The sequence below is a fragment of the Podarcis liolepis genome (genome assembly GCF_965112155.1).
Source record: "Podarcis liolepis genome assembly, chromosome: 2".
NCBI lineage: Eukaryota > Metazoa > Chordata > Lepidosauria > Squamata > Lacertidae > Podarcis > Podarcis liolepis.
In genome coordinates this window covers 41,458,652-41,476,982 of record NC_139555.1, presented here as the reverse complement: position 1 = coordinate 41,476,982, position 18,331 = coordinate 41,458,652, and the positions used below count along the sequence as shown (strand labels likewise).

At 47.6% G+C, this 18,331-nt stretch overlaps 1 protein-coding gene across 1 annotated transcript in view; it reads left to right on the top strand.

The window, feature by feature from the left end:
• The first annotated feature begins 4,211 nt into the window (after window positions 1-4,211).
• Window positions 4,212-18,331, top strand: part of NDEL1 (nudE neurodevelopment protein 1 like 1) — a 47,255-nt gene continuing 33,135 nt past the window's right edge. The window contains exon 1 of the transcript XR_014522124.1: window positions 4,212-4,364. The gene's annotated coding sequence lies outside the window, so the exon portion shown is untranslated. The remainder of the gene's footprint in view (window positions 4,365-18,331) is intronic.

Genomic DNA, 18,331 nt, shown 5'->3' with positions numbered 1-18,331 from the left:
GCGGGCGCAACATCTGGGGGTTAGGGTTAGGGGGCACAAATCCATGGGTTAGGGGGCGCAAATTACTTGCCTTGCCCCGGGTGCTGACAACCCACGCTACGCCACTGCCCGTTTCCCAGAGTTGTTGACCTTTTCCCAAGCCTCTGTGGGGATCACTCTCCTCCCGCGGAGGCTTGGGAAGGAAGATGCACATCCGCCAGCCATATAGTTGGCAGGGCGCATCTTCCATCCTAAGCCTCTGCGGGGATCGCTCTCCTCCCACAAAGGCTTGGGAGGTGTGCTGGGCCTGGGGGTTAACCCGAACAACGTGGTCCAGGTCTGGTCCCGAATCCAAGGATTCCACGAGGAGTCAGTCCAACAGGGCCAAGGCAAGACACAAGGCAGGAAACCAGGCTAGGTCAGGCACAGGGTCTCAGGCAGGATCTAGCATACAGCAACATTGCTCCCACAACCTGTGGCGGGGCAGACAGTCTTTTATCTTTGTCAGGGTAGCGGCCAGTCCTGATCCCCCGGTGACTCACCTACCTGTCTCGCCCGAAGGCAAGCACTCCTCCTGCGAGGACTCAGGTCTCTCCTTCTCTCAGACCCGAGTCTCTGCAGCTCAGGTGATGTTGGTGGGTTAGTAGACCCAGAGGCCGCCTCAGCCTCTCCTGACCCAACTGATAGTGGAGCAGCTGTACGCGATTGCCCAGCAGAGGGTAACAATGTAATCCCCGCATCTGGAGCCAGGGCAGGCTCAGGCCCCTGACTCGGCCCAGCTGGAGCTTGTTGCAGGGGAACCTGTGCAGACTGGGGCTCTTCAGAATCAGGCCCAGACTTGGTTCAGATGCCACCTGAGGCAGAGAATCCGGTGCAGACTGAGACTCCTCCAGTTCCGAGTCTGAGCCCTAGTCCCAGGCCATCACAGGAGGCAAGCTGCACACCTGCCAGGTTGACAGGGCATAGCTAGTGGGCGTGCAGAGAAAGGGGAGGCCGCCAGCAAAGCCGCGCAGCTCCCCCCTCGCTGGGGCGCCCCTGAGAGGCCAGCGCCCTGGCGCAACGTGCCAGTAAGCCCAATAGGAAAGACGGCTCTGTTGGTGTCGCATTCTAATTTTTTCATATGGATTCCATCACGGAGCACAGCTGGGGGTCACAGGTCATGCCACTCCCACTAGTCCGGGCAACCTGGCAGTGTGCAGGAGTCGGTTGAGCACAATAAAGCCATGCAAGTTCTATGCTGCTTTTTCTCTCTATGAGGCCAATGACTATAATGCTTCTTTCTTCTTAAATAAACATTTCTTTGTTTAAGTTTCAGCATGCATTGCCTTGGGGTTCAAGAGACTGTGCTTATGCCTCTCTGTTTGAGACTCCCTCGCCAGATTATTCTCATGCCTCAAACAAGATTTATGCTTAGATTTATGCTTCTGGGTGTGAAATAGGGCTCTGAGTTGCAAAGGACAATGTGTTGTTTCTAGTCTAACCAGTGCATATTCTCAGATTAGGGCAATGCAGGACATCCGAAGCCTTTGTGGTAGTTTAGGCTACTTGTGCAAATCCTAAAACTCGTTTTCATCAAATACTTTCTTCTGAATAGCAGGAAAGGGCAAGGAAAATAACCAGGGGCTGCAGTAACGCCCCCGCGAGGAACAGCGTTTACAGTGTTGGGGGCCTTTTTAGCAAGAGTGCGTGGTGGAGATTATAGAAGTAAAGAAAGATATGCATGTGTATCATGTGGAGAAACTGGATAGAGAGTTTTTCTTCCTCTCCGAGTCTGTGTACACACCATACATAGAAAGCACAGTCAAACACACACCCCTTCAAAGAATCCTGTGAACTGTAGTTTTTTTAAGGGTGCTGGGAATTGTAGCTCTGTGGGGCGTGAACTACAGTTCCCAATATTCTTTGAGGTGTGTGTGTTTAAATGTATGGTGTATACACAGCCTAGAATCACCCAGTGAAGCCAATCGGTAAGAGACTGGGAAATGACAAAGGGAAGTACCGTATTTTTCGCTCTATAACACGCACCCGACCATAACACGCAGGTAGTTTTTAGAGGAGGAAAACAAGAAAAAAATATTCTAAATGAAACAGTGGATGCATGATTTTTGTGGTTCATGCTGTGGCCACAGACATGTGATCTGACAGTGAGTTTGGAGTAGCCCAATGCAAAAATCCTGAGGATCCATGTGGATCAGTGTTTTGTAACCATGTTTTAAGTGGGGAGGGAAGGAAAAGCACTCAAGGGACAAGGAGCACACGTGGGGTGGGTGGAGAAGGATGCTGCTAAGAATGCAGAAGAGGGGTTTAAGGGGACAAGGAGCACGCGTGGGGTGGGTGGAGAAGGATGCTGCTAATAATGAAGAAGAGGGGTATAAGGGGAGATGGCTCCTCTCCTCTCCCACTTTGCTCCTTTAAAGCGAGCAGGCTCTGCTTTTCTCCCTCCTCCCCACTCATCCCTGGCAGCGGCTCTTCTCCCGCTTTGCTGTTTCAAAGCGAGCCACAGAGGAGGGAAGGAAGGGGAACCATGGATCCTCTGCTCACGACTGCAGCAGATCCCCCCACCATCCGTAGGCATTCGCTCCATAACACGCACAGACATTTCCCCTTACTTTCTAGGAGGAAAAAAGTGAGTGTTATGGTGCAAAAAATACGGTATTTCTTCACAGAGTGCGTAGCTAAACTATGGAATTTGCTGCCACAGCTGACTATGAATGACATTGAAAGGGAGTTAGACCAATCCATGGAGGAGAAGGCTTATCAGTGGCTGCTATTCATAAGGGCTGTATACTACTTCAACATCAGATTCTAGTTGCTGGGGAATTTGCATGGGAATAGTGTTATTGCATTCATGTCTGCATATGGGCTTTTCAGAGGCACCTGGTTGGCCATGGTGGAAGCAGGATGCTGGCCTGATGCCAGAGGGTTCTTCTTGCAGTCTTATGTTCTTACTGGAGGTCATTATAAAAATTTGGGAAAGTAAGTCCATAGCCATGAATCCAAAAGTTGTTCCAAGTGGTTTCATGCTGAGAGAGAGAGTAAAGGTAAAGGTACCCCTGACCATTAGGTCCAGTCGCGGACGACTCTGAGGTTGCGGCACTCATCTCGCTTTATTGGCCGAGAGAGCCGACATACAGCTTCTGGGTCATGTGGCCAGCATGACTAAGCCACTTCTGGCAAAGCAGAGCAGCGCACAGAAATTTATCTTCCTGCCAGAGCGGTACCTATTTATCTACTTGCACTCTGACGTGCTTTCGAACTGCTAGGTTGGCAGGAGCTGGGACTGAGCAACGGGAGCTCACCCCGTCGCGGGGATTCGAACCGCCGACCTTCTGATCGGCAAGCCCTAGGCTCTGTGGTTTAATCCACAGCGCCACCTGCATCCCCTGAGAGAGAGATAGGTGCTACTAAAAGACAGTCAGAATGGTGTTTTTTTTCTGAAGAAGCTGAGACCTCATAGATCATCCTAGAACTAAGCTGAACAAAGTTCTTGTCTCCTGAGAAGTGAAAAGTGGTGGCATCTGCTATGCACTGTTCTAAAATAGTTTAATGGGGTGGACAACAATTTCCAAAGTGAGTTGAAACCTGGCAGCTCCTTGATGGGAATCAGCTTCAAGAATCAGCTCTGCTGAACCTTCTTATCTGTGAGGTGGGACACCAAGACATCTTAAAACAAAAGGGACGCATCAGCTGGGAACTATGGCCCTATCTCTCGAGGCATCTATTTTCTTCCGCCCACAAATCCCAGGTGATGCCAGCTGGCATTTGGCGCTGGCAGGAAAAGGGAACCCCAGGCTCTTTCCATGCTGGAGCAGATCAAAAAAGCCAGGTGCTGCAGAGATCTGTTTCTGCAGGCATCAACAACCCTCGCCTTGTGTTCATCTCTTAGGTCATTTACTCTTTGCTTAGGAAAAAAAAATAACCCAGCTGCAGGGCCAGGGGCATGCTAACACTTGGACTGCATCCTGGCAATGCCCAGTGCAGCTATGGCATGGGCAAGTTTTTGAGAAGCTCATACATGCCACTCTTTGCATTATGAGTCCCCAGGGGCCCTCAAAGTGAGAACTTCAAAGGTGGAATTAATATCTTAAAGATGCCAGTAGCTCCAAGCTGTCCTCATTGTAAGCAGGCCACGCCTGCAGCTAACAGCTTGATTATCTACTTCCCAAAGGCTTAGGACAACTGCATAATGAACCACAGGAGGAGATCTGGTGATGAGGGTGTGTTTCCCAATCCTTTCAATTGCCTCAAGCCTCCTCCTTCATTTTTGTAGGATGAGCACCTTTGTTTGCCTAAAGAAGATAACAGGCAATTCACGTGTCCCTGCGCCTCTTAGGAGAGAGATCTTCTTTGCTTGCCACCAAAGGAAGGCTGAGATCCAGGAGGAGGTAAGAAGACATCCTCTGGTTTAAGAATGTGTGTGGGAGGTCTGCAGGATCAGGCGGAATGTGAAATTTCTGGTGCAGCTACCAACACTGATGTTCCAGGAAGAAAGATGGGCTCAGGTGGTGAGAGAACAGCAAAGGGAGTTGAGAGAAAGGCTTTGCACTGTGTGTGATTGTGTGTTGTCTGAAGGACAATTAGTGAAGGCTTGGCTTGGGGAAATGATTTCTGTATAAGCCCTTAGTCCAGATGTATTCCAGTGCTACTCTCTGTATGCTCAGGAAATGCAGCTATTTGACCAGTGAGCCTTTATTAGGTAAAGGCAATTAGTGCACCTTGGAACTGTTAAAGGAGCAGGTGCTGTCTCTAGGCCAAGAGGGGCCCTACAGCCTATATCAGAGTGCAACAAAACAAGAAAGAAGGTATTGTGGGATGGAATTCAAAGCAGATGCTCTGTCACTGAGCTACCACCTTTCCCCTGTGAAGGAATTCTGGGAATGAGAGATCTGTGAAGGAGGGGACAAAAGATCTCAAACTGTGCGCTCTCAGAACTAGAAAACTGCAATCTCAGCTCTTAAGTGGATTTAGGTTTGTAATGTGAGTGGATCCTGGATTCCAGGTGGCAGGAGAGGGCACGGGTCAGTCAGGAGGAAAGCATGACATATTTAGCCTTTTCTTTTTTGAACTGCTGTACTTTAACACTGGATTTGTACACTGTAGGGGGAAGGGAGGGGGATTGATTCTGTTTCATGCTCTGCTCCCAGCGTTACACAGCTTGCACAGTCCAGAGGAGAGGGCTCGACATAAAAGTCACAAACCAACTGTCTGCTTTACTAGTCGGCCTCAGTAAACCTGCCACCAGCTGATGCTTTTTATCCTTCCCCGCCTGTCTGAGATCCGTAACAAGGAAGCACTAAGCTAGCGCCCGACTGACCTATCTTTGCTTCGACTGTCTGGATGGAAATCCAACTCCAGCCATCTGGTGGAGCTTGTGGGGATGGAGATGGTGGGGTACAGGTCAGGCTACCACTTTGGGATGAATACCAGACTCATTTGGAAAGGGCAGGGATGTTTCCACTTACACTGCCCCCTCCCATCCTCAAGAACTTTCCCCTAACCTAAGCAAAGGGGGTCTACAGATGAGTACTAAACTACACCCAGGTCAGCAGCACGAGATGATGAAAGTAAGGGCTACAGTACAGGTCAAGTTGGGGTCTCCGGAATGGTCTAATTATATGGAGCATCCCAATAAAAAGGATGTAGCCATCTGTCTCGCTACTCGGAAGGTCTTAAAAAATTGCTGCAGTTCATGCTGACAACTTCCCTTTCTATCCTAAGCAGCAGGCAGTGGCTATTTTCCCAGCTGCTGTAAATTAAAATATATGGCTCTTCAAGTTGTCAGGAGAAACCGAATGCTCTCTATACTCCAAAGGAGCTTGCAGATCATTGAAAGAGCATGGGTGGCTGCACACGTGTGTGTATATATGTGTGTGTGTGTGTGTGTGTGTGTGTGTGTGTGTGAATCTGAGTGCATCTTTTCCGTGGCCAACATTGTGGCAGCTAAGGAATATGGTTAAGAATGGGAGGTCAAGAATGTGATCTAGCAGATTCCTTTAACCTGGCTCAGTGCGTATGACTAAGTATGTATTGCATAACATTTTTTAAAAAACCACACCATGAAAGGGACTGCTGACGCCACACTGTCTCTGAAGGAAGACAATAGGGAAAAGTCGTAAGTCAGCCAAAACGAAACGAAATCAATCAACCTTCGGTGTCCCAGAAGAAAGACTAGCTGGCCTCCTCCAGAACCTGACTTCATTCATGCTTATCTGACTGGTACTGCATCTTAGCTGAAGGAAGCCATCAGTATGCAGCGCAATATGAATATTTTGGAGCTGGGGAAGGGGCAAGCAAAATGATGAAGGGGACTGAAGCAACAGTGGCACTGTTTGGGGCTTGTTAGATTAGGAAAAAAGAGGCCAGTAGATGGGGGGAGGGGAAACATGACAGAAGTGTGGAGAAAGTGAAGAAAGAGAAGCCCCGTCCCCCAATAATACTAGAATTCAGGATCATCCAATTAAGATGAATAGTAGAAGATTCAAGACAGGCAAGAGAACATATGTATTCACAGTGTACAGTTAAACGATGGAATTTGCTATCACTAGATATGGCGACCAAACCAGACACCTGTAAGACGAAGTTAAATTCATGAAGGTTATGCAGCTATCAGTGGTTACTGGTCATGATGACTTATATGTTTCCTTCCAGATCAGAGATAGCAGGCCTCTGAATACTAGTTGCTGGGGAGCGACAGAAAGAGGTCCCCGCCCCCCACAGGTCTTCCCTGTGAGCTTCTCATTAGGGCATCTAACTGGCCACTGTGAGATCCTGAACTACTTTTTGCTCTATAAGACTCACTTTTTCCCTCCTACAAAGTAAGGGGAAATGTGTGTGCGTCTTACGGAGCGAATGCAGGCTGCGCAGCTATCCCAGAAGCCAGAACAGCAAGAGGGATTGCTGCTTTCACTGCGCAGCGATCCCTCTTGCTGTTCTGGCTTCTGAGATTCAGAATATTTTTTTTCTTGTTTTCCTCCTCCAAAAACTAGGCGCATCTTGTGGTCTGGTGCATCTTATAGAGTGAAAAATACGGTACATCTTATTTTGGCCTCATCCAGCAGCACTGGTTGTTCTTGAGGGTTTTATTTTCCCTAGGTGGGGATATTGTAAGGGAGGAAGAGTTGCTGGAGGTATGTGGGGGAAAAGTAAGGCAAGCAAAGCATAATACAGTGGTACCTCGGGTTACAGACGCTTCAGTTTACACGATTTCGGGTTGCACACTGCACCGAACCCGGAAGTACTGGAACAGGTTACTTCCGGGTTCTGACGCTCATGCATGCGCATAAGCGCTAAATTGTGCTTTGCGCATGCGCAGAAGCGCCGGATCGCGACCCACATGTGCGCAGACGCAGCGCTGCGGGTAGTGAACGTGCCTCCCGCATGGATCGTGTTCGCAACCCGAGGTTCCACTGCATGTAGACACAAATCAAATATTGCACACACACACACACACACATTTCCCTTGTGAGTACTTTTTATAAGGGCCTATGACAAAGGAACAATTGGGGGGGCATCTGGGGTGGGGGAGCCCTTGAGGCCTGACAGCCTACACTGGGTCAGCCTGAATGATCTCAGTGGCATCTTCTTATTTAGGCAAGGGAGGTGACAGTGGAGGAGAGAGAAGCTGTTTTCTGCATTGTGAGGTAATGGGAGATGAGCAGGAAGGGAATATAACCCAGCAGTCGCACTGTTCCTTGGGCTTCTCATTCAATTTTTTCCCTTTCCTGTCATTAAAAGGGGGAATAAGGCACCAACTTCCTCCTCCTCTCTCTAATTTACAAAACAACAGGACAGTCACCAGAGCCTTGCTGTTCTCTCCCCAGGAGTGGGAACAAGCATGCAGTTTCCACCATCAAGCAAAGGAGGTTAGGGGTTAATTTACTTTCATAATCTAGAGTGTCAGCTCAGCAGCACCTCAGCAAAGATGCTGATGGTGTTAATAAGGAGACAGGAAGAACTGGCAATTGGGATTAAGTACTATCCATCTTCCCCCTCCTCCTTTCTGTCCCCCACCCCCAAACTCCCTGTCTCTCTGTGCCTTTCTGCATCTGTGCCTACAATGTAATTTTCTCCAGTATGTCCAATAAACCTAATTTCTTCCCTCAAGATTTAGATGGTTTTATCCCTGATTATATACCCATGAGAGGTAATTCCTGCTTAACTCGGTATCCAATTGAACCCTGATGGGAACCCTCCAAGCAGCTCCAGCTCTTTAAGGCGCAGGAGCAAATCGGATTATTATTCTTGCTGGCCGTGGAGGAGTTTGTCTGAGCAAGAGGCGCTCCTTGGAGGCCCTGCCTGCCTTCTCTTAGGTCCTTTTAAATCCAGCAATAGTGCACTGAATGGTTTCCTCACCTTCTTTCTGCCATGTTAAATAGCAGGGTAGGGGTTGCTGCTGTTTCCTAGAAGCTTCTAGGGAAAGTTAGGGTGAGCTTCTAGGGTGAGCATCCGTTGCTCTGTCCCAGCTCCTGTCAACCTAGCAGTTCAAAAGCACACCAGTGCAAGTAGATAAATAGGTACTGCTGTGGCGGGGAGGTAAACTGTGTTTCTGTGCGCTCTGGCTTCCATAACAGTGCTCCATTGAGCCAGAAGCAGTTTAGTCATGCTGGCCACATGACCCGGAAAAGCTGTCTGTGGACAAACGCTGGCTCCCTCGGCCTGAAAAGCGAGGTGAGTGCCACAACCCCAGAGTCACCTTTGACTGGACTTAACCGTCCAGGGGTCCTTTACCTATAGCAGTTTCTCAGGTCAGCTTCTTTCTTTCTTTCTTCTTAGCAAATAAGGGTGCTTCCAGATTACCTGTTCGTTGATTTGTTTGTGGGGAGGAGAGATGACCTTGTGTCAAAGCAAGAGCTATCTCACACTAGCCAGCACATCTCCCCATCACTTTCCTTATCACAAAAGTCTGATATTTTGGGAAAGCGAGGTTCTCGTGTAAGACTTCCCAGTCTGCTATAATTGCAAGGCCTGAATTTGCTGGTATGTGATTGAGTCTCACCCAAAAATAGTGACCATCAGAAAGTGTCTTTTAGGTCTGGAGTCTTTCACGGAGCTTGGAAAGTTCATTTTAAAAAGGGACTATCTCAAGAAAAAGGCATTCCTTAGGAAAACAAACTGGTTTCTTTAAAAGTAAAAAAACAACTGGTTCCTTTAAAAGTAAAACAACTTAGCTTAAATAAATAAGAACTGTGGTGGGCACTCTTCCTCTCTAGAAAGACCTGCTGAGGACAACATGAGCTTTTAAGGAAAGGGAAGCTGCAAAGTGCAGACCACCAGAGATATTATTTGTAGAATGAAAGGAGGTACGCTTACAAACATCCCTTGACCACCTTGAAAGAAAGGTAAGGCGAGACCCCATCTGTGATCCCCCCCCCATCATGTTTTCTCTCAGGCTCAAGTTCTGACATTTCCAGAATAGGGCTGGGGGAGACTCATGCCTGAAAGCCAAGATGGATCAGTGGTCTGATCTGACTACTTTTGCACAATCAAAGCAATGCCCATTGTTTTACTACCTACAGCTGCTGCAGGCAGTTCTTGTCATTGTGGATTGCCTGCCGGATCCACAATGATGGATCCTGTACTGCAGGGGTGGCTTGGGCTTGATTACTAACCCCCAGCGCTGCAAAGAGCAATTGCTCTCTTCTGTTGAAAAAATTGTTACCCAGCAACAGGGAGGCTCATCTCCCTGGCAAAATCCCACGATCATTCCTGTGGGGCGATTTGCATTTGAAAAGCGAGTTTCCTTCCATTGCTGGAATATCAATGGCTTTGAATCCATTACATGGGCCTTTATGGGGAAGGGGGCGGGGAGAAAGTAGTGCCTGGGAACTGATGCACTGTGGATCTGAGTTGGCCTATTCTCATTGGTCTTTATAGCCAGCAGCAGTCCTGCCATATTGTGGCACAGGAACCATAACAGAGAGGGCATTCCATGGGCACTTCCTTTATGGCAAGGCTTTAGAGAGGTGTGCAGTAGCTTCCTTCCTCATAGACACCATATATCCAGCGGGCATTAAGCCAGAGGCATTGAGAAGGCTGCTGCAGCTGTCCTCATCTTCATTAGAAACCCCAGGCCGGAAGCACAGCGATATAAATTGCTATGGCAGAAGCAGAGCACTGCCTGTGAAACTGGGCACTTACCTTAATTAAGTGTGTGTTTAATGGCTGCTTCTCATTATTAGATATGTTGCACTCTGGTACAAGATTGAGGGCACAAGGAGAAGGGGATGACAGAGGACAAGATGGTTGGACAGTGTTCTCGAAGCTACTAACATGAGTTTGACCAAACTGCGGGAGGCAGTGGAAGACAGGAGTGCCTGGCGTGCTCTGGTCCATGGGGTCACGAAGAGTCGGACATGACTAAACGACTAAGCAACAACAAAGCACTCTGGTACAGACACCCCAGTACAAAACACACATGAATGTCAACATCCTACCAGTGTGGCAGAATAATAGAATTATAGAATCATAGAATTGTAGGGAGGAAAGGGCCACAAGGGTCACCAACCCCTTGCAATGCAGGAATCTTTCACCCAACATCTTGAATCCATGACCCTGGACTTAAGAGTCTCATGCTCTACCTAGTGAGCCAGGGGATCTGGGTGCAGGGCTTAACGGTGTTGGGCTAGGATTCAAATCCCCACTCAGCCATGCAATTCTCTGGGTGACCTTGGGCCTGTCAGTGACTCCCTCACAGGGTTGTTGTGAGGATAAAATGGGAAAGTGTATGCTACCTTAAGCTACACTGGAGAAAAGGTGAGATATAAATGTAGTAATAAATGCATACATAGGTAAATAATAAACTGGTAAATGTGGAAAGATCACCACTTTTCGCTTCAAAATACACACAAGTTGTTACTGTAAGTGGGAAAAGATCAGATTCCCGCTTACATGTACAGTAGTTTAAAGGGAAAGCTACCTGAAAGGCAAACTTTTTATTTTAATACTGTTCTTTTGTGCAGACGCAGGCCTGGCCAGGACGGCTTTCCTGTTATAGCTTCTGGGGTTGACGAGGCCTGTGAGGCTCACCTGTCCTGCCCTACCCCAGCTGAGGAATCACACACCTCCACCCTAAGCTAGAGAGCCCCATCTGGGCTGTTGGTCCTTGCCTTCCTTCCCTCCAAACAGACAGCTGTTAGTTCTGGAATCCTGAGGTCAGGGGTGGTATGTCCCATTTTGCCATTAGAGGCAAAACAGGGAGTGCCGCCCTGCTCTGCAACACCACCACCACCAGTGAGATACTCACCACATCTTAGCTGCCTGCCTATTTAGAGGGTAATTTTACCTCTGATTTCCTTAAAAAAAGCTTAACAACTTTGGCTGCCTCCCCCTGCCCCAACAAAAATCCTGGCTATGCCCATTAGTTCATACATGTTAAGACATTTCATTATTTCCATTATTTTTGACTAATGCCTTGAAATAAATTATCACCTTAATTTAAAAAAACAACCCCAGAGCTAGAAGAAATGTGAGAAAAGGTATTTGAATTCAAAACCTTTTTTCGTTTGGCAGCTGCAAAGAGAGCTTTCGAAGAAGTTGGTTAAAGCAGATCTCAACGTCTTGACATCCGAATTCTGTAATCTGAATGATGGCACCTGAGTTACAGTCTGAAATTTTGTAAATGAAATGAAACAGCCAGAAATGGGAAAACGAGTGTCACCTTCTTTCAAACCATCCATTTGTATTCCCTGCTTCTGAACTGACTGACTGGGGACTTTCATCCAAGTATGCATTTTGTTTTGGCTTTGAAGGTTTTCACATAAAAAATTGACCTGATTTGGGATTTTGCAAATTAATACCAAACTATGATTTGTTACAAACCAGAAGTGGAAACTTGTAAATCTCTTTCCCTTGTGCACAGCAGAAGTGGCAGAGGATACGCAGGAGCCCAAGCCTCACTGTTGTTCATTTCTGATTCTGGTGTGTGTGTGTGAAAGTGTCACTGTCTCCATGTGTTCCTTGCACAGCCAGCGCATATTCTTGCAATATCAGCATTCTCACAACCACAATCAAATATCTACGTGTGACCCTACTACTCACTTCATGCTGCTGTGCAACTCTGAAATGAGTATGTACAGTCACCAAATTAAGGTTCACAGCAATGGTTCTATACATTCTTATGTGGAACAGATGTAAACATTCTGGAATATTTCCATTTCCTAACTCCTGATCAATGGAGCACAGAAGAGATTTCTTTGGAATGGTGTTACGGAAGCACTAGCAATTACCATATTGTCAGATGTGGCTCTGCTATCAAGACAGACAGGCATATGTCTTCATAAGTATGTAGGTGCCTTATTGAGTGACTGGAAAGGCAGAAAGGAGAATCGGGTGGGGGTGGCAGGAATGTTTTGAATAAGGTGTATCATTTCTTTGTGTGGACTTCACTAATTGTACTATCCCCCAGCCACTCTGGGCAGCTTCCAACAAAGATTAAAAATACATTAAAATGTTATACATTAAAAACTTCCCTAAACAGGGCTGCCTTCAGATTTCTTCTAAATGTCAGGTAGTTGTTTATCTCTTTGACATCTGATGGGAGGGTGTTCCACAGGGCAGGTGCCACTACCGAGAAGGCCCTCTGCCTGGTTCCCTGTAGCTTTGCTCCTCTCAGTGAGGGAACCGCCAGAAGGCCCTCAGTGCAGGAACTCAGTGTCCGGGCAGAATGATGAGGGTGGAGACGCTCCTTCAGGTATACTGGACCGAGGCCGTTTAGGACTTTAAAGGTCAGCACCAACACTTTGAATTGTGCTCGGAAACGTACTGGGAGCCAATGTAGGTCTTTCAGGACTGGTGTTATATGGTCTCGGCAGCCATTCCCAGTCACTAGTCTAGCTGCTGCATTCTGTATTAGTTGTAGTTTCTGGGTTACCTTCCAAGCACCACGTAGAGCGCATTGCAGTAGTCCAAGCAGGAGATAACTAGAGCATGCACCACTCTGGTGGGACAGTCTGCAGGCAGATAGGGTCTCAGTCTTCATACCAGATGGAGCTGGTAGACAGCTGCCCTGGATACAGAATTGACCTGCACCTCCATGGACAGCTGTGAGTCCAAAATGACTCCCAGGCTGTGCACCTGGTCCTTCAGGGGCACAGTTGCCCCATTCAGGACCAGGGAGTCCTCCACACCAGTCCGCCCCATCCCCCTAGAATCTTGTCAGGATTCAACCTCAATCCGTTAGCTGCCATCCATCCTCCAGCCACCTCCAGACACTCACACAGGACCTTTACTGCCTTCACTGCTAATGATTTAAAAGAGAGGTAGAGCTGGGTATCATCCGCATATTGATGGATACCCAGCCCAAACCCCCTGATGATCTCTCCCAGTGGCTTCATGTAGATGTTAAAAAGTATGGGGGAGAGGACAGAACCCTGAGGCACCTGAAATGTATACCTACTGTTTCACTAAAGGACTTCCGACTTTGTGCGCTCATTTACCAAAGACGTACCGCGCCAGTGGTGGTGCTTGTCATTCACGACAGCGCTTGTCATTCACAACGGCGGCGCTTGTCATTCTCAATGGTGCTGTGCACATGAAATTAACTAAATTTGGGGGTGCTAGGCAGATCTTTGCACCCTGGTGGTGCATATGCTAAAGACGGCCCTGATGAGAATTAACAAGAAAATAAATTAATGGGGGGTGGGGAGGTTTATGTGATGATGAGAAGGGCAAGTAGGTACAAATTGCTTGCATGCGTTCTCCAGGCTTGCCCAACCTCCTTCTTCTTTTTACATTGTCATCTAAACAATGACCACTCAAAAATAGGCACAGGGTTTACTGCCAAAGACAGTCCCCAAATGCCAACAATTCCAGTCCGTAGTAGCGAAGCTGCAAGATCCTGTAGCTGCAGATAAAACTGATATACATGTGTAGTTGGGGCAATGAATGTAAAACAGGTACTGTACCACACCTGGGCAGGTATAGTTGGATAGACTGTGCTCAGTGAAGCATTCACAGGCTCTGAAAGACATCTGTCTCTGCATTCCCACACTCAATCTATAACGCCCACCCTGTGTGTACTCTTATAAGAGAGAGAGAGAGAGCATGCCTTGTCAAGAGTCCTGACCCCAGATTTCATGAGACACTCCTTAGTTTCTGCTCTCAGGCCCCTCTGTGCTCTCATCACCCCACCCCATGAGACGGATCCCACTTCAATAGAATCCATTATGTCCCTTTTCTTTGGTCTGCTTTTCAATAGATGACTTGGTTCTGCCTGGGAAGCACAGCCCCACCACGGCTAAAGAGGAGCACTGGCTGTTCGGGGTAGGAGAGAATTAATGCTAAGTGACTGTGCCTTTGTGAGCCTCAGGACTCGGAGCCCGTGGAGAATGCATGGGAACAACTGCAGATTACAACAGGGTGCAAGCAAAAGAAGTTAAAAAAAAAAACCTACACACACCCTGAAAACAAACACCGACTTTAAATCAGTGTTAACCAGACAGGCAGCCCCCTCTAAATGCAAGTTTGGAAACAGGGGCCCCAACACTGTCTCTTTGTTAATTCTGTGAAAGCCCCGTCAGTATCGGACAAAGGCAAATGTGCAAGGGATGTTGCCATGTGTCAGGTGCAGCAACTAAGAAGGAGAATGCAGGGGAAGTGAAGAGAGCAGAGTCTCAGAGGAGAGGCCCATTGCACCTCTCCATCCTTCAGCCACACTCTCCCGGTGTGAGATGGCATTCAGACTATCTCAGCTCTGGCGGGGAGGACAGTTAAGGGCAGAAATGTTGTAAGCAGAATGCAGGGATGTCGCTACAGCCATCACAAACATCTCCCTGGACTTTTGACGGCAGCATTTTCAGATCATTGAGCTTCAAGAATCCAGATGGCTTGTTATGGAATACTGGCCCAAGACATTTTGATGCCTGAGGCCAATGGTAGAGATCAGGGGCGCCATCTCCTACGGGACGAACCCTTCCCCCACTTATTTTTGGGGAAGGGGATGCCCCCCCAATGTTCAAAGGGAGAGGAGGAGGCCAAGGATGGAGCCTAGTGCAGTGTGTCTTCAGTGGCCATCTCCTCCTCCCCCCCCCCCAATGGAGGGGAAGGAAGAGGGAAGCAGCCCCTGGCCAGTGGTGGTGGCAGGAAGAGGAGAATCCACCAGCCACTGAAGCCACATTGCCACTGCATTCAGCTCCGCCCCTGGCTCCTCCCAGTGTTCTGATGTCACATGTGAAATCACACACGTGACATCGGGGCCCTCATTCTCTCTCGAAGTTGGCGCCTCTGATAGAGATACACTGCTCCCTCCTTTCCATATGCAGAAGTTGACTGGACTGATAGTTGAATCTTACTTCAGTTTCAGGAACAAGAGATCATCCTGCAACTTATGGGGGTGTAGGGCAGGCCACATAGAATACACAGCTCTGCCTTCCAACCGAAGGGTGCAGCCAGAGGTTCAGGAGAAAGAGCCAGGGGCCACCTGCCGCTGAGCATCTGCTTGAGGTGACTGTCTCACTTGGCCTAATGGTAGGGCCAGCAGAGATGATGATGATGATGATGATAATAATAATAATAATTTATTATTTATACCCCGCCCATCTGGCTGAGTTTCCCCAGCCACTCTGGGCGGCTCCCAATCAAGTGTTGAAAACAGTACAGAATTACATATTAAAAACTTCCCTAAACAGGGCTGCCTTCAGATGTCTTTTAAAGATAGGATAGCTGCTTATTTCCTTCACATCTGAAGGGAGGGCGTTCCACAGGGTGGGCGCCACTACCGAGAAGGCCCTCTGTCTGGTTCCCTGTAACCTCACTTCTCACAATGAGGGAACCACCAGAAGGCCCTCAGCGCTGGATCTCAGTGTCTGGGCTTAACGATGGGGGTGGAGACGCTCCTTCAGATGGTTTTATGGTGGTGAGACAGGTGTGGTCGCACTGGGCCCTGGGCTGTAGGGGGTGCCACAACGATGCTGTGGTGTGAGTGGTGCCAAATATCAGCATCGCACAGTGCCCTGCTGAAATTTGAGAGCCCAGAGTCCCCCACTGAGACCAACCTTGGACAACATACAGTAGTACCTCGGGTTACAGATGCTTCAGGTTACAGACTCCACTAACCCAGAAATAGTAACTCTGGTTAAGAACTTTGCTTCAGGATGAGAACAGAAATTGCGCGGCGGCGGCAGAGGGAGGCCACATTGGCTAAAGTGGTACCTCAGGTTAAGAACAGTTTCAGGTTAAGAATGGACCTCCAGAATGAATTAAGATCTTAACCCGAGGTACCACTGAATTAAGATCTTAACCCGAGGTACCACTGTAGCAAGCAAGAAAACCATCCAAGTCACTTCCAGTACCACATAAGGGGCAGCAGCTATTAAGGATAGTTTTTACATGAAAGCAAGGCACCTGTAGTTCCTACTTCATTCTTCTCAGTCTTGCAGGAAAGGCTCTGGTTCGTCCCTTTAGGGGGACTGCAGTCTAAATAGCAGGTGCTCCAGTTACTTTCATTTATTCAGTCTGAACCAGACACTATACTTTGGCCTTGGCCTGATCAGTAATAGTGGCCGCCATAGGACAGGAGTTAATGGATTGGGAAGCAGTAAGTGGTCTTCTTTAAAGGTCTGTCCTGAGTCCAGTGCTGTTAAGCACTAGGCACAATGAAGCCACAGTTAAGCACATATACATTTCTGCCTCCTAGAATATCTTCAAAAAGTATATCATAGAGCTGGAAAGATTTCAAAGAAGAGCAACCAAAATGATCAAGAAGCTGAAGCAGCTCAGAGACGAAGGAAAATGGCAAGTAGGGATACGATATATATATTACACACACCACACCCACACCACACCACTCCCTCTCTCCAACACAAAGTTTCCGAGCACAATTCAAAGTGTTGGTGCTGACCTTTAAAGCCCTAAACAGCCTCGGTCCTGTATACCTGAAGGAGCATCTCCACCCCCATCGTTCAGCCCGGACACTAAGATCCAGCACCGAGGGCCTTCTGGTGGTTCTCTCATTGCGAGACGTGAGGTTACAGGGAACCAGACAGAAGGCCTTCTTGGTAGTGGCGCCCGCCCTGTGGAATGCCCTCCCTTCAGATGTGAAGGAAATAAGCAGCTATCCTATCTTTAAAAGACATCTGAAGGCAGCCCTGTTTAGGGAAGTTTTTAATATTTAATGCTGTATTGTTTTTAACACTCGATTGGAAGCCGCCCAGAGTGGCTGGGGAAACTCAGCCAGATGGGCAGGGTACAAATAATAAATTATTATTATTAGTGTTATTATTATTATTATTATTAAATGGGGATTATATAATTAATGGGAGGACAAGGCTATCAACAGATACTAGTGATGACGGCTACGTACCACCTCCAGCACTAGAGGCAGCATTCCTCTGAATACCAGCTGCTTGGTATCATGAGAGGGCGAGTGCTGTTGCACTCTGGGTCTGCGTTCAGGCTTCCAAAAGGAACTTTGATGCCCACTGTGAGAATAGATTTCTGGACTAGATGGGTCCTTGATCAGATCCAGAAGGGCTCTTCTTATGTTCCTTCCATCATATAATGCTACTTCATATCATCAGAAATTAACAGGCACTAAAGCAGCATTTGCCTGTCTGGTGTTTTAGACATATTGGTGCACTGGGTGTGGCTTAAGTAAGGATGTCTGCTGAATGCATTAACTAAGAACAATGGAGAGCCATAGCAGGAGAGTTTGAGCAGGGGCAGAATCAAGATCCAGTACAGGAAAGCCAAAGAGGAAAAAGTTGGAATTGTCAAACACGTACCGGATCAATTTGGGCAATAAAAAAATGGATCTTGAGCAAAAGATGGATCCTGTCAATGCAATGCTGGGAACGATGTTCATATTAGGGGAGAAGGGTGTTCAGGGACCCTCAATGAAATCCACAAGCAAGCCATTGACCTTCCACGCCTAATTGAATCAAATCAAATCACATCACCAGTAGTGATGTGATTTTAAAAACAGGAGCCAAGGGGATCAGTGAAAAATTAAGGGAGTTTTGCTACCTCTGACCTTTCTGTAATTCAAGCAGTGACTGAGAATGGAGAGAAAAACAAGAGGTGGTGGACATCTCAGAACAGAGTTAAGGAAACGAAGAAAGAATATTAAAAACACTAGCGATATGTCCAGCCACTTTCTGCCTGTCTCTTCTTCAAATTTAGCACACAATGTTTGCTATTTCTGTTTCTGAAACTATCTCAGGAAGATCTCAATACTGGCAGGCATATCTAGGAAGCAGATCTCAGCTAAGTCTCCTTCCTGTCCTCCTTCCTGTTTTAACTTCCTGTGAACAAGATAGAATGTCTCACACAGCTTAGCATGAACTACTACATCATCTTCCTGAAACACTAACGCTGTTCTGTTCAGAAAAGACCTCTTTTGTGTAGAAAGGGGCACTGG